Source organism: Arachis hypogaea, chromosome 3, assembly GCF_003086295.3.
Source record: "Arachis hypogaea cultivar Tifrunner chromosome 3, arahy.Tifrunner.gnm2.J5K5, whole genome shotgun sequence".
Taxonomy (NCBI): domain Eukaryota; kingdom Viridiplantae; phylum Streptophyta; class Magnoliopsida; order Fabales; family Fabaceae; genus Arachis; species Arachis hypogaea.
Genome location: NC_092038.1, coordinates 114,981,639 through 114,992,522, shown reverse-complemented (window position 1 = coordinate 114,992,522; position 10,884 = coordinate 114,981,639). Strand labels below are relative to the sequence as shown.

Here is a 10,884-nt window from a genome sequence, read left to right as displayed (position 1 = left end):
AAAATAATTTGTACAATTGATGAGCAAATAGTATTTTTTTATATACATATAGTGTTGGATTTAAATTGGGTTTCAATTACTATATTTTCCCCAATTTCATTTGAAATTACTAAAATGCCCCTAACCCTAATTTTCAAAAAAATAAAACCCTAACCCATTGACCCGCTACCCGACCCGGTTTCCTTCACTCACACTCAGCAGCAGCAGCTGCTGCCCCCTACCCTAGACACACACGCGCGCGCGAAGACAACAGGGAGAGAAAGAAAGAACAAAGAAGCGACCGAAACAAAGAGAAGGAGAGGCAGAATTAGGGAAGAGGGGAGAAGAGGGAGGCGGCGCGGTGGGTGCCACTGCCACCGTCGCCGCCGTTGTGAGCTGAGGGGAAAGCGAGTTCTGGGCGGAGAGAGAGAGAGCTCGCGAACCAGGGAGATCGACCCACACCTCGCCGCCGTGCCACCGTCGTTCGGTCTGCCCACGAGCTGCCGCCGTGAATCCGTGCCATTCGTCTCCGCCTAGTCGCGATTCTGCCACCCATCTCCCCGTTCTGTCACCTGAAGAGTACCACGAAGGCGAGAAGGAGCTCATGAGTGAAGGAAGCGCACAGGGGAGAGGAAGGAGGCGTTGGCTGGCCGCCGCACCTCGCCGTCGTTGCTGGAGGCCTGGGAGACGCCGTCAATCGCCGTTGAGCCGCACCGGACCCAGAACTGCGAATGTGAGGGGTGCGATGCAGGGGGCCGATGAGAGAAAAGGGGAATGCGCGTGCGCGCGCAGGGGAAGGACACCGTTGCTATTACCGCCACTTCTGAGCTGCCGCCGCCACTGCCGTTGGAAGCCGCCGTTAGGATCGCCATTGTTTTGGTAAGCTTGCCCTGTTTCTGGTTCTTCTTAGTTCTGCCAATTCAATTTTAGTTTGAAGCTGCCACTGAAACTGTTGTGTTTAATAAAGGGGCTGTCATATGATATGCTGTCGCTGCCGAAGAACCTGCGGCTCTGCGTTTCTGACCGCCGGTGGTGGTGCGGGTGTTGTTGGAATCTCTGTTAGCTTGTCCTGTGCTGTTGAGTCACCACTGATGCTGAGAATAGGTGCTGGGAACTGCTAACGAAGCAGGCTGAGTCGTGGCGATTCCGGCTGCCAACGGCGATTCTGTGGTTGTTGGAACCACTGCTGAAGCTTCTGTCCTTTGGTTCAGTTAGTATTCTTTAGTTACCGTAAGTACCTCTACCTCGAGACCTTGCCAGTTCATATCCCGTGATGTGTTTTAAGGTTTTCGCAATAATAATGTTTTCTAGGATTAAGTTATCGGAGCCACATGTTGCGCGTAAGGGTTGTCCTTGCTGCTGCGAGAGTAAACAAAGCTATGATGTAAGCTGCCGGTAAATTCAGGTTGATTGAGAGTTCCGGTGACGCGTTTGGAATATGATTTTGCGTTTTGAGGTAGGGGTGCTTTCCAAAAACTATGTTTTATGTTCTGGAATTATTACATATGGATACTGTTGTGAGAAAACGTGTATTTGGTGATTGTATCAGCCTTATGTATAATTTGATTGTATCGAATGATTATGAATGTTTTTTTGGCTGAATTGTTGTGCGGCTTTGTGAAATGGAATGTTTTGATGTTGGTTCTTCAAAGCTTTAGAAATGAGTTATTCGGCTGATAATGATTTGATTTTGAAACGGTTTTCTTGGAATATAGAATTGAGATGACTGTTGGATTTTTGGCTTGTTGTGGACTGATTTTGAAATTTGGATTATTGAAAAGGATTGTGGAATGGTTTTGTTGGGACCCGAACCGGGTGGCAAAGTCCAAGTTTTAAGGGAGGTGCTGCCGAAATTCCGGTAGAATCTGGGACTTTATTAAAATGTTATTCGAAAACTTATGAATTTACGGCTTCTACTATTTTATCCGAATTATTAAGAAAGGGATGACTTATGCTTTTGAAATGACTTACTAAAAAGAAAATTTGTGATTTAGTCTTGTTTCTCAAGAAAGGTCTTACATTTCCTTTGTGAACAAGTTATTTAAATGAAACTTATGCCTTAAGGCCGTTGGAATGTGAAAGAGGTTTATGCCCTTGAGTTTGACTTGGGGTTTTCAATTAAAGAAGTTTCAATGGTTTTGAAAGAACCCAAGTGTTTATTGACAAGTCTCATTTTAAAGTGTTTTGGGAAAGGTTTTAAGTACTCCTTGAGTTCTGAATTTTTGCAAGACTAAAATAGTTTCTGAGCAGTTAAAACGCTTTAGAATTTCACATGGGGTTGAAGCTGGTTTTTGTTTAAGTAAAGGAAAAGTCTTTGAAAGGAGTAATTGATTTCATGGCTTCGTATGGCTTAGACCCTATTTTGTTACTCAAATTAGGGAGCCAATGTTTTAATGATTTTAAGTGAATTGAGGGAATTAGTTATATGAATCTCCCCTAATAAAGACCTGAGACTCTGCTGAGAACCCTTTGTTATTAAATCCCCTTGTTGGATGGATGATTTTGAATGTTTCAAAATAAATCTTTAACTTGCCATGGTTATGGAAGTTGTGGAAAGAGGATGCCGAGAGTGGCATTGTTTTTTTTTAAGGAGAACTTACTTTGAGTAAAAGTGGCTTATGAGCCTGAGATAATTTGAGAAACAAGATTTCTAAAGCCAAGGCTGAAAAGAGTTGAAACTTGATTTCAAAGTGAAATGATTTGGGAAAAAGTGATTTATGGCTTAAATGCCGATTTTATGAATTGATGATGTTGAATGTGGAAGTGCTGTTTTGTTGTGAGCCGGAATGGCTGTGTATGATTATAAATATTGGTTGGTTCTGGATTGAACCGTGAGCCGAAATGGCTGTGTATGATATGAAAATTAGCTGGTTCTGGACTGAACCGTGAGCCGGATGGCTGAGATGGATGTTGATCCATGGATGAGATTGAATGCATGTATATGCTGAGTCATTGATAAATGTGAATGTTGCACTTCCACTATTGGAGATAAGAGTTTCCCTGGGAGGAAGCAGTGTCTAGCCACCACGTGCTCCAGGTTGAGACTCGAAGCTCTTTTGACCCTATGTCGTAAGTGTGGCCGGGCACTGTGAAAGTCCCGGATGAGCTCGCCCCCGTAAATATTCACCAGTGAGGGTGATTGGTGCGCGAAATTGTGAACAATACTTTTTCACAACTCTCATAATCCCCGAACATGAACCCCAAAAACTTGGTGTTCAATACCATGGCATTACACAACTTCGCACAACTAACCAGCAAGTGCACTGGGTCGTCCAAGTAATAAACCTTACGCGAGTAAGGGTCGATCCCACGGAGATTGTTAGTATTGAAGCAAGCTATGGTCATCTTGTAAATCTTAGTCAGGCAAACTCAAATGTATATGGTGATGAACGAAAATAGCACAAAGGTAAAGATAGAGATACTTATGTAATTCATTGGTAGGAACTTCAGATAAGCGCATGAAGATGCCTTCCCTTCCGTCTCTCTGCTTTCCTACTGTCTTCATCCAATCCTTCTTATTCCTTTCCATGGCAAGCTCAAGCAAGGGTTTCACCGTTGTCAGTGGCTACCTCCCATCCTCTCAGTGAAAGCGATTGCATATGCTCTGTCACAGCATAGCGGAATTCATCTGTCGGTTCTCAATCAGGCCGGAATAGAATCCAATGATTCTTTTGCGTCTGTCACTAACGCCCCGCCTTCAGGAGTTTGAAGCACGTCACAGTCATTCAGTCATTGAATCCTACTCAGAATACCACAGACAAGGTTAGACCTTCCGGATTCTCTTGAATGCTGCCATCAGTTCTCGCCTATACCACGAAGATTCCGGTTAAAGAATCCAAGAGATAAACACTAGAGCCTTGTTTGCTTGTAGAACAGAAGTGGTTGTCAGTCACTCTGTTCATGAGTGAGAATGATGATGAGTGTCATGGATCATCACATTCATCAAGTTGAAGAACAAGTGATATCTTTGGATAAAGAACAAGCGGAATTGAATAGAAGAACAATAGTAATTGCATTAATACTCGAGGTACAGCAGAGCTCCACACCTTAATCTATGGTGTGTAGAAACTCCACCATTGAAATTACATAAGAACAAGAGTGATCATTGGTTTCGGCCCCAGAGAGGGAACCAGAAGAACCAAGATTAAAAATACAATAGTAAAAGGTCCTATATATAGAGAACTAGTAGCCTAGGGTATACAGAGATGAGTAAATGACATAAAAATCCACTTCCGGGCCCACTTGGTGTGTGCTTGGGCTGAGCAATGAAGCATTTTCGTGTAGAGACTCTTCTTGGAGTTAAACGCCAGCTTTTATGCCAGTTTGGGCGTTTAACTCCCATTTAGGTGCCAGTTCCGGCGTTTAACGCTGGAATTTCTGAGGGTGACTTTGAACGCCGGTTTGGGCCATCAAATCTTGGGCAAAGTATGGACTATCATATATTGCTGGAAAGCCCAGGATGTCTACTTTCCAACGCTATTGAGAGCGCGCCAATTGGGCTTCTGTAGCTCCAGAAAATTCACTTCGAGTGCAGGGAGGTCAGAATCCAACAGCATCTGCAGTCCATTTTAGTCTCTGAATCAGATTTTTGCTCAGGTCCCTCAATTTCAGCCAGAAAATACCTGAAATCACAGAAAAACACACAAACTCATAGTAAAGTCCAGAAAAGTAAATTTTAACTAAAAACTAATAAAAATATACTAAGAACTCAACTAAAACTACCAAAAACATACTAAAAACAATGCCAAAAAAGGTACAAATTATCCGCTCATCACAACACCAAACTTAAATTGTTGCTTGTCCCCAAGCAACTGAAAATCAAATAAGATAAAAAGAAGAGAATATGCAATGAATTCCAAAAACATCTGTGAAGATCAGTATTAATTAGATGAGCGGGGTGGTGTGGCGAAATTGTGAACAATACTTTTTCACAACTCTCATAATCCCCGGTAATGGCTCCAAAAACGTGGTAGCTCAATACCATGGCATTACACAACTTCGCACAACTAACCAGCAAGTGCACTGGGTCGTCCAAGTAATAAACCTTACGTGAGTAAGGGTCGATCCCACGGAGATTGTTAGTATTGAAGCAAGCTATGGTCATCTTGTAAATCTTAGTCAGGCAAACTCAAATGATAATGGTGATGAACGAAAATAACATAAAGATAAAGATAGAGATACTTATGTAATTCATTGGTAGGAACTTCAGATAAGCGCATGAAGATGCCTTCCCTTCCGTCTCTCTGCTTTCCTACTGCCTTCATCCAATCCTTCTTCCTCCTTTCCATGGCAAGCTCGTGTAGGGTTTCACTGTTGTCAGCAGCTACCTCCCATCCTCGCAGTGAAAGCTAATGCACACACTCTGTCACAGTGCTGCCAATCACCGGTGTGGTTCCCTCCCCTACCGGAATAGAATCCAGTGATTCTTTTGCGTCTGTCACTAACGCCCAGTAGGTTACAGGTTTGAAGCACGTCACAGTCATTCAGTCATTGAATCCTACTCAGAATACCACAGACAAGGTTAGACCTTCCGGATTCTCTTGAATGCTGCCATCAATTCTTGCCTATACCACGAAGACTCTGACCTCACGGAATGGCTGGCTCGTTTGTCAGGCGAGCACTCGGTTGTCAGGCGATCAACCATGCATCGTGCAATCAGGAATCCAAGAGATATTCACCAAGCCTCAAATGCTTGTAGAACAAGAGTGGTTGTCAGTCACTTTGTTCATGGGTGAGAATGGTGATGGGCGTCAATCATCACCTCCATCAAGTTGAAGAACAAGTGATATCTTGGAATAAGAACAAGCGGAATTGAATGGAAGAACAATAGTAATTGCATTAATACTCGAGGTACAGCAGAGCTCCACACCTTAATCTATGGTGTGTAGAAACTCCACCGTTGAAAATACATAAGCATAAGGTCTAGGCATGGCCGAATGGCCAGCCTCCCAGTGATCTAAGATCAAAAGTGATCAAAAGATATCAAGATCCAAAGACTTCTAATACAATAGTCAAAGGTCCTACTTATAGAAAACTAGTAACCTAAGGTGTACAGAAATGAGTAAATGACATAAAAATCCACTTCCGGGCCCACTTGGTGTGTGCTTGGGCTGAGCAATGAAGCATTTTTCGTGCAGAGACTCTTCTTGGAGTTAAACGCCAGCTTTAGTGCCAGTTTGGGCGTTTAACTCCCATTTGGGTGCCAGTTCCAGCGTTTAACGCTGGGATTTCTTGAGGTGACTTTGAACGCCGGTTTGGGCCATCAAATCTTGGGCAAAGTATGGACTATCATATATTGCTGGAAAGCCCAGGATGTCTACTTTCCAACGCCGTTGAGAGCGCGTCAATTGGGCTTCTGTAGCTCCAGAAAATCCACTTCGAGTGCAGGGAGGTCAGAATCCAATAGCATCCGCAGTCCTTTTTGGTCTCTGAATCAGATTTCTGCTCAGGTCCCTCAATTTCAGCCAGAAAATACCTGAAATCACAGAAAAACACACAAACTCATAGTAAAGTCCAGAAAAGTGAATTTTAACTAAAAACTAATAAAAATATACTAAAAACTAACTATATCATAACAAAAACATACTAAAAACAATGCCGAAAAGTATACAAATTATCCGCTCATCACGGGGCTTTTAGCTTTTTGCCTCTGAATAGTTTTGGCATCTCACTCTATCCTTTGAAATTCAGAATGGTTGGCTTCTTTAGGAACTTAGAATCCAGATAGTGTTAATGATTCTCCTAGTAAAGTATGATGATTCTTGAACAAAGCTACTTATTGAGTCTTGGCTGTGGCCCAAAGCACTCTGTCTTCCAGTATTACCACCGGATACATACATGCCACAGACACATAATTGGGTGAACCTTTTCAGATTGTGACTCAGCTTTGCTAAAGTCCCCAATTAGAGGTGTCCAGGGTTCTTAAGCACACTCTTATTGCCTTGGATCACAAATCTTATTTCTCTATATTTTTTTCGTTTTCTTTTCTTTTTCTCCTTTTTTTCGATTTTTTTTTTCATTGCTTTTTCTTGCTTCAAGAATCATTTTAATGATTTTTCAGATCCTCAGTAACATGCCTCCTTTTTCATCATTCTTTCAAGAGCCAACATTCATGAACCACAAATTCAAGATACATATGCACTGTTTAAGCATACATTCAGAAGACAAAAGTATTGCCACCACATCAAGATAATTAAACTGTTATAAAATTCAAAATTCATGCAATTCTTTCCTTTTCAATTTAAGCACGTTTTTATTTAAGAAAGGTGATGGATTCATAGGACATTCATAACTTTAAGGCATAGACACTAAGACACTAATGATCACAAGACACAAACATAGATAAACATAAGCATAAAATTCGAAAAACAGAAGAATAAAGAACAAGGAAATCAAGGAACGGGTCCACCTTAGTGATGGCGGCTCTTTCTTCCTCTTGAAGATCCTATGGAGTGTTTGAGCTCCTCAATGTCTCTTCCTTGTCTTTGTTGCTCCTCCCTCATGATTCTTTGATCTTCTCTAATTTCATGGAGGATGATGGAGTGTTCTTGATGCTCCGCCCTTAGTTGTCCCATGTTGGAACTCAACTCTCCTAGGGAGGTATTTAATTGCTCCCAATAGTTTTGTGGAGGAAAGTGCATCCCTTGAGGAATCTCAGGGATCTCATGTTGAGTGGGATCTCTTGTGTGCTCCATCCTTTTCTTAGTGATGGGCTTGAGGTCATGCCTTCTCAGTTGAACCGGCTTTCCTCTTGAGTTTCTCTTCCATTGAGCGTCCTCTTCACAAATGTTTATGAGGACTTGGTCCAACCTTTGATTAAAGTTGACCCTTCTTCATGGCCACAACTTTATAGAAGTGGTCTTGATGCACCCTTGAGATGAATCTCTCCATCTCCCATGACTCGGAGGTGAAAGCTTTTGCCTTCCCTTTCCTCTTTCTAGAGGTTTCTCCGGCCTTGGATGCCATAAATGGTTATGGAAAAACAAAAAGCAATGCTTTTACCACACCAAACTTAAAAGGTTTGCTCGTCCTCGAGCAAAAGAAGAAAGAAGAGAGTAGAAGAAGGAAAAATAGAGGAGAGGGAGATGGCTTTGTGGTTCGGCCAAAAGGGGAAGAAGTAGTGTTTAGGGTGTGTGAAAATGAAAGAGTGAAGATGATAGTGGGATTTGATAGGTGGGGGTTTTTGGGGAAGAGGTATTGAGGTGATTGGTGAATGGGTGAAGAAGAGAGAGGGTGGTGGGTTTGGCGGGGATCCTGTGGGGTCCACAGATCCTTAGGTGTCAAGGAAAAGTCATCCCTGCACCAAATGGCATTCAAAAACACGTTTTGAGCCAATTCTGGCGTTAAACGCCGGGCTGGTGCCCCTTTCTGGCGTTTAACGCCAGGTTCTTGCCCTTTTCTGGCGTTTAACGCCAGTCTGGTGCCCCTTTCTGGCGTTAAACGCCCAGAATGGTGCCAGACTGGGCGTTAAACGCCCAACTGCTAGCCTCACTGGCGTTTAAACGCCAGTGAGTTCTTCCTCCAGGGTGTGCTGTTTTTCTTCCTGTTTTTCATTCTGTTTTAGCTTTTTCAATTGATTTTGTGACTTCTTATGATCATCAACCTACAAAAACATAAAATAACAAAGGAAAATAGATAAAATATAATCATTGGGTTGCCTCCCAACAAGCGCTTCTTTAATGTCAGTAGCTTGACAGAGGGCTCTCATGGAGCCTCACAGATACTCAGAGCAATGTTGGAACCTCCCAACACCAAACTTAGAGTTTGAATGTGGGGGTTCAACACCAAACTTAGAGTTTGGTTGTGGCCTCCCAACACCAAACTTAGAGTTTAACTGTGGGGGCTCTGTTTGACTCTGAATTGAGAGAAGCTCTTTATGCTTCCTCTCCATGGTGACAGAGGGACATCCTTGAGACTTAAACACAAAGGATTCTTCATTCACTTGAATGATCAGTTCACCTCCATCAACATCAATTACAGCCTTTGCTGTGGCTAGGAAGGGTCTGCCAAGGATGATAGATTCATCCATGCACTTCCCAGTCTCTAGGACTATAAAATCAGTAGGGATGTAATGGTCTTCAACCTTAACCAGAACATCCTCTACAAGTCCATGGGCTTGTTTTCTTGAGTTGTCTGCCATCTCCAGTGAGATTCTTGCAGCTTGTACCTCAAAGATCCCTAGCTTCTCCATTACAGAGAGAGGCATGAGGTTTACACTTGACCCTAAGTCACACAGAGCCTTCTTGAAGGTCATGGTGCCTATGGTACAAGGTATGGAAAACTTCCCAGGATCTTGTCTCTTTTGAGGTAATTTCTGCCTAGACAAGTCATCCAGTTCTTTGGTGAGCAAAGGGGGTTCATCCTCCCAAGTCTCATTTCCAAATAACTTGTCATTTAGCTTCATGATTGCTCCAAGGTATTTAGCAACTTGCTCTTCAGTGACATACTCATCCTCTTCAGAGGAAGAATACTCATCAGAGCTCATGAATGGCAGAAGTGAGTCCAATGGAATTTCTATGGTCTCATTTTGAGCCTCAGATTCCCATGGTTCCTCATTGGGGAACTCATTGGAGGTTAGTGCACGCCCATTGAGGTGTTCCTCAGTGGCGTTCACTTCTTCTCTTTCCTCTCCAAATTCGGCCATGTTGATGGCCTTGCACTCTCCTTTTGGATTTTCTTCTGTATTGCTTGGAAGAGTACTTGGAGGGAGTTCAGTAACTTTCTTGCTCAGCTGTCCCGCTTGTACCTCCAAGTTCCTAATGGAGGACCTTGTTTCAGTCATAAAACTTTGAGTGGTTTTTATTAGATCAGAGACCATGGTTGCTAAGTCAGAGGGGTTCTGTTTAGCATTCTCTGTCTGTTGCTGAGAAGATGACGGAAAAGGCTTGCCATTGCTAAACCTGTTTCTTCCACCATTATTGTTGTTTAAACCTTGTTGAGGTCTCTCTTGATTCTTCCATGAGAAATTTGGGTGATTTCTCCATGAAGAATTATAGGTGTTTCCATAGGGTTCTCCTAGGTAATTCACCTCTTCCATTGAAGGGTTCTCAGGATCATAAGCTTCTTCTTCAGATGAAGCATCCTTAGTACTGCTTGGTGCATTTTGCATTCCAGACAGACTTTGAGAAATTAAATTGACTTGTTGAGTCAATATTTTATTCTGAGCCAAAATGGCATTCAGAGTATCAATCTCAAGAACTCCTTTCTTCTGACTTGTCCCATTGTTCACAGGATTCCTTTCAGAAGTGTACATGAATTGGTTATTTGCAACCATTTCAATTAGCTCTTGAGCCTCTGTAGGCGTCTTCTTCAGATGAAGAGATCCTCCAGCAGAGCTATCCAAAGACATCTTGGATAGTTCAGAGAGACCATTATAGAAAATACCCATGATGCTCCATTCAGAAAGCATGTCTGAAGGACATTTTCTGATTAATTGTTTGTATCTTTCCCAAGCTTCATAGAGGGATTCTCCATCCTTCTGTCTGAAGGTTTGGACTTCCACTCTAAGCTTACTCAATTTTTGAGGTGGAAAGAACTTTGCCAAGAAGGCATTGACTAGCTTTTCCCAAGAGTCCAGGCTTTCTTTAGGTTGATAGTCCAACCATATTCTAGCTCTGTCTCTTACAGCAAAAGGGAATAGCATCAGTCTGTAGACCTCAGGGTCAACCCCATTAGTCTTGACTGTGTCACAGATTTGCAAGAACTCAGCTAAAAACTGATGAGGATCTTCCAGTGGAAGTCCATGGAACTTGCAATTCTGTTGCATTAGAGAAACTAATTGAGGCTTAAGCTCAAAGTTGTTTGCTCCAATGGCAGGGATAGAGATGCTTCTCCCATAGAAGTCGGGAGTAGGTGTAGTAAAGTCACCCAGCACCTTCCTTGCATTGTTGGCATTGTTGTTGTTTT

General features: G+C 42.6%; 1 long non-coding RNA gene and 1 other non-coding gene across 2 annotated transcripts; both read left to right on the top strand.

Annotated features, from left to right (window-relative positions):
- Positions 1 to 219: 219 nt before the first annotated feature.
- Positions 220 to 1,659, top strand: LOC140182736 (uncharacterized). Its single transcript, XR_011878818.1, has 3 exons — positions 220 to 858; positions 947 to 1,209; positions 1,291 to 1,659. It is a non-coding gene; the product is annotated as an uncharacterized lncRNA (long non-coding RNA).
- An 8,722-nt stretch (positions 1,660 to 10,381) lies between these two features.
- LOC112794024 (small nucleolar RNA R71) lies at positions 10,382 to 10,489 on the top strand. The gene has a single exon (XR_003198706.1). It is a non-coding gene; the product is annotated as a small nucleolar RNA R71 (small nucleolar RNA).
- The last annotated feature ends 395 nt before the right edge of the window (positions 10,490 to 10,884 follow it).